General features: G+C 38.2%; 1 pseudogene; it reads left to right on the top strand.

Annotated features, from left to right (window-relative positions):
* The first annotated feature begins 1,163 nt into the window (after nt 1–1,163).
* LOC125922103 (ATP synthase subunit beta, mitochondrial-like) lies at nt 1,164–2,734 on the top strand (annotated as a pseudogene).
* Nucleotides 2,735–5,806: the final 3,072 nt, after the last annotated feature.

The raw sequence follows: 5,806 nt of genomic DNA, 5'->3' as shown, positions 1-5,806 counted from the left end.
CTTAAGCCAAAGCCTAATCCAGAGCAAGGCCCTAACACTCTTCAACTCTATGAAGTCTGAGAGAGGTGAAAAAGCTACAGAAGAAAAGTTTGAAAGTAGCAGAGGTTGGTCAGAAAAGAGAGCCGTATATGGGAAAAAAAATGCCATCTAGGAATTTCAGAGATGGAGAGCAGAAGTCAGTGCCTGGCTTCAAAGATACTCTTATGAAGGGCTAATACAGCTGGTGACTTTAAGTTGAAGCCAATGCTCATTTACCATTCTGAAAACTCTAGGGCCTAAGAATTATGCTAAAGCTACTATGCCTGTGCTCTAGAAATGGAAAAACAAAGCCTGGATGACAACACATCCCTTTACAACATGATTTACTGAATATTTTAAGCCCATTGTTGGGACCTACTGCTAAAAACAAAAATAATCTATTTCAAAATATTTCTACTCAATGACAATGTACCTGGTTACCCAAGAGCTCTGATGGATATGCACAATGACATGTATGTATTGTTTTCATGCCTAACACAACATTCAATCTGTAGCTCATGGATCAAGGAGTAACTTTCAAGTCTTATTATTTAAGAAAGACATTTTGTAAGGCTGTGGCTTCAATAGATAGTGATTCTGCTGATAGATCTGGGCAAAATAAATTGAAAATATTTTGGAAAGGATCTACCATTCTAGATGCCATTAAAAGCACTTGTGATTCATGGAAAAAGGCCAAATATCAACATTAACAGGAGTCTGGAGGAAGGTGATTCTAATCCTCATGGAGGACTCTGAGGGGCTCAAGACTTCCATGGAGGAAATAACTCCACTGTGGTGGAAATAGCAAAAGAACTAGAATTCGAAGTGGAGCCTGAAGATTGTGACTGAATTGCTATAATCTCATGATAAAATTTTCATGTATGAGAAGTTACTTCTTATGGATAAACAAAGGAAATGGTTTCTTGAGATGGAAAGTATTCTTGGTAAAGATACTGTGAATATTGTTGAAATGATAACAAAAGATTTCTAAATCTTATTAGTTGATAAAGGAGTGGCAGGGTTTGAGACAATTGACTCCAATTTTGTAAGAAGTTCTACTGTGGGTAAAATGCTATCAACAGCATGTCCTGCTACAGAGAAACTATTTGTGAGGAGAAAAACTAGAGTCCACTCCACGATCTGCCATGTTGGGTTCTGTAGGTTGTGTTGCCTCTAGCTTGGCCTCCAGGGCCCTGTGGGGACTTGGCCCCTCCACACTGCTATGCCAAACCTAGGTCTTACTGCAGGCCACCCTGGTAGCACTCCAGCTTGCCAGAGACTACGCTGCCTAAACATCTCCTTCCCTGAAGGCAGGAACTGCCACTGGGGATATGCTGATGGTCATCAGTGCAGTGGTAGGTTTTCAGTTTGATGAGAGACTACCACCCATCCTAAATGTACTGGAAGTGAAAGGCAGAGAGACAGGGTTGGTTTTGGAGGTGGTTCAGCATTTGGGTGAGAGCACTGTAAGGACTATTGCCATGGAGGGTACAGAAGGCTTAGTTAGAGGCCAGAAAGTCCTGTATTGTGGTGCACCAGTCAAAATTCCTGTTGGTTTTGAGACCTTGGGCAGAATCATGAATGTCATCGGAGAAACCATTGATGAGGGAGGCCCCATCAAGTTTGCACCTATTCATGCTGAGACTCCTGAGTTCATGGAGATGAGTTTTGAACAAGAAATTCTGGTTACTGCTATCAGGGTTGTGGATTTGCTGGATCCCTATGCCAAAGGAGGAAAAACGGGGTTCTTTATTGGTGCTGGAGTGTGCCAGACAGTACTGATCATGGAGTTAATTGACAATGTCGTCAAAGCCCATGGTAGTTACTCTGTGTTTGTCACAAATACTCTGGTATTTGTGAGAGGACATATGAAGGCAATGACAAACTATGAGTGATTGAGTCTGGTGTTATCACCTTAAAAGATGCTACCCCCAAGGTAGCGCTGGTGTATGGTCAAATGAAGAAACCACCTAGTGCTCATTACAAGGTAACTCTGGATGGACTGACTATTGTTGAATACTCAGAGACCAAGAGGGTCAAGATGTACTGCTATTTATAGGTAACATCTTTCACTTCACCCAGGCTGGGTCTGAGGTGTCTGCTTTATTGGGCAGAATTTCTCCTGCTGTGGGCTGTCAGCCTACCCTGGCTACTGATATGGGTACCATGGAGGAAAGAATCACCACCACCAGGAAGGGATCTATTACCTCTGTACCTGCTGATGATTTTACTGACCCTTCCCCCTGCCCATTTGGATGCTACCACTGTATTGTCCCATGCTATTGTTGAGTTGGGTGTCTATCCAGCTGTGGATCCTTTGGATTCCACCTCTGGAATCCTGGATCCCAACATTGCTGGAAATGAGTATCATGATGTTGCCTATGGGGTACCAAAGATCTTATAGGACTAAAAATCCCTCTAGGACATCATTGCCACCCTGGGTATGGATGAACTTTCTGAGGAAGACAAGTTGACTGTATCCCATGCACAGAAAAATACAGCCTTTCTTGTGTCAGCCATTCCAGATTGCTGAGGTTTTCATAGATCACATGGGGAAGGTGATACCTATGAAGGAGAGTATGAAGGAGACCATCAAAGGATTCTAACAGATTTTAGCAGGTGAATATGACCATCTCCCAGAACAGCCTTCTATATGGTAGGTCACGTTGAAGAAGCTATGGAAAAATCTGATAAGCTAGCTGAAGAGCATTCATGAGGGGATCTTTTTGGCAAACTAAGCACTCGTTTTTCATGCTATCCCTCTCCTTGCCCATAATCCAAAAATGTCAGTTTACACTAGAGAGCACATGAGAGCCTTTCCTGAAGACATTGTATTATGTCTGAAGAGTATTTAAGGTTTCTAATAAAATGTACACCCTTCAAAAAAAGGGAGTTAATTCATGCTACAAACTTTACTGTTGTCTTATTTTCAGAAATCGCCACAGCCACCGTAGCCAACATCAAGGCAAGATACTTCACCAGAAAAAAGATTGTGACTCACTAAAAGCTCAGATGATATACATATATATGTATATGTATATGTATATGTATATGTATATGTATATATCTTTTTATTTTTTTATTTATTTTTAAAAAACTTTTTAAATTTTTATTTATTTTTGAGAGAGGCAGACAGAGTGCGAGTGGGGGAAGGGTAGAGAGAGAGGGAGACACAGAATCTGAAGCAGCCTCCAGGCTCTGAGCTGTCAGCACAGAGCCCTATGTAGGGCTCGAACCCACGAACCGTGAGATCATGACCTGAGCCGAAGTCGGACGCTCAACCGACGGAGCCACCCAGGCACCCCTGTATATATCTTTTTAGACATAGTAGTATTGTACACTTAATAGACTACAGCATAGTCTAAACATAACTCTTATATGCATTGAGGAACCAAAAATAATATGATTTGCTTTATTGTGGTATTTACTTTATTGTGATCTTCACTTTATTATAATCATCTGTAACCAAACCTGCAATATCTATGAGGTATGCCTGTAGAATATTTTATAAGCTAGAGACTATGTAGATCCCGTATAATAATTTCCCACTTTTAATTATTTTTTAAACTGTGTGTATAATAGCTTTTATAAATCAATAAAACTATTTATTGTGAGGATATTGAATTTTATTGAAATAGCACTAATTTTTAACTGTAAAATAGTTTCTTAATATAGTGTTTATACAAGTTGCATACTAATTGTGAAATCATTGTAACTGTGTAAAGATATAAAGAAGAATGTAAAGGCCAATTGAAATCCCAATACTTTGAGAAAACAGCCATAAGCATTTTAGGGCTGTACTGCAATGCCTCTCTCTTTGCACACACACACGTTCTTTTTACAGTGAGATAATCCTTTCCATTATGCTTTGCCTGGTGGACACTTGTTCAGGGCCAGACACTTGGAAATGTAGTCTCCATCCATGCTATCTCACTCACTTTATTTGTCCCTGGGAAAGTCTCTTACTTCTAACATCTGTAATGTTGAATAAATATTTATTTAATGCAGATCTGTTTTGAAATACCCACAAGTCTTCTGTTTAAAGTAACAAAAACAGATTTACATATTAGCCTGAAGGTTTACACAGGGTTCTCTCTGGAAGCACAAGTGGCAGGAAGTTCTGACACTGGGAACATTCCATCGAAAATGCCCTGCTCCTGGGTATATAACTTGAAATTCATGAACTATCAACAGGAGCTTATCTTCATTTGCCCCATGGGAGGAAAATGAAGGGAAAGTAATGGAAGGGTAATGAGCAAAGCAGAGCTTCAGTAATAGAAAAAGTAAAAACAAATTGTACCACATTTTCTTTCCCACTGCCTAATTAAGGTGCGTGTTTGTGTATATCTGTAAGTATGACCATTCTACATTCTCTCACTTAAAATTAAAAAAAATAAAGACTGATATAAAAACCTATAATAATTATGGTAATAATAGTAACTACATTTGCATTTGTAAACTGCTTTACATATTTTAAATTGTGTTGTCTTATTTAATCCACACATGAGCCATTTGAGTGGCAGGGGATATATTATTCATTTAAGGAATTAGGAATCTGAGACCAAAAAAAAGTTTTGTGACTTGTTGAATGTTACAAAGCTGCTCTATGACAGACCTAGAACTAAAACTATCATATCAAGTTAGCTAATATGTAGTTCATGGTTCTTTCATGCTAAGGAACATAACCATTTCCTTTAAATTAAATCTGCAAAGAAAGCAACATGTTATGCACTAAAATATATTTAAATACAGGGCCATTTCAGGTTTCTCTGATGTACCCAAAATTTTAAGTTATAAACTGAATAGGTGTTGCATTTTAAATATTTTACAAACAGCTTATATAAACATTATATGCTTTGCAAACATAGCTTTTGAGTGATGAGAAGAACTTTAGATATGTCAGTATAATTAGGTTCTTTTAAAACTAAGAAACAATGGGGCACCTGGGTGACTCAGTTAAGCATCCAACTCTTGACTTTGGCTCAGGTCGTGATCTCACAGTTCATGGGCTAGACCAGTGTGAATTTCTGCATTGACAGTACAGAACCTGCGTGTTACTCTCTCTCTCCCTCTGCCCCTGCCCCACTCGTGCAAATGCTCCCTCTCTCTCACTCTCTCTCTCTCTAAAAATAAATAAATAAACTTTAAAAAGTAAGAAAATTTTAGACAGTTTAACTTATCCATAGTCATAGAGTTTTGGGGATACAGGGCAATGTGCAATGTGCAGGGCCATTTAGATTGTAAAATGAAGTGCGTGCGTGCGTGTGTGTGTGTGTGTGTGTATATAACTTGAGTTATATAATATTAAGAAACTCAGTGACTTATCTAGTGATGCCTATTTGATAATTATTTTAATTATTGAATTACATAGTCATGAAGGTTTTGTACTGAAACTTTTTTTGTTAAAGTAATAATATATTGACAAAAATGCACTCATTACGTGAGTGCAACTTCCCCAACAGATCACGTTGAGTAAATATAACCACATTGGGAATAAAATTTGAACCATTATCATAACTCCAGAAACCCCTTCCTGTTCCTCTGACATCACTAAGCACCCCATATTCTGAATTCTAGTAATACAGATGAATTTCATCTCTTTTTGAACTTTATATATATGAAACATACAATGTACACTTTTGGATTCTCAGTTTTTGTTCAGCACTGTGTTTATGAAATTCATTTAGTTGCATGGAATTATATGTGATTGAACCACAATTATTTAAATCCATTTGACTATTGATAAACATTTGGGTTGTTTCTAATGTTGGTAATTGTCAATAATGCT

This window comes from Panthera uncia, chromosome C2 (genome assembly GCF_023721935.1).
Source record: "Panthera uncia isolate 11264 chromosome C2, Puncia_PCG_1.0, whole genome shotgun sequence".
Classification (NCBI taxonomy): domain Eukaryota; kingdom Metazoa; phylum Chordata; class Mammalia; order Carnivora; family Felidae; genus Panthera; species Panthera uncia.
Note: the sequence above shows the minus strand (reverse complement) of the source record. Positions and strands in the feature narration are given on the sequence as shown.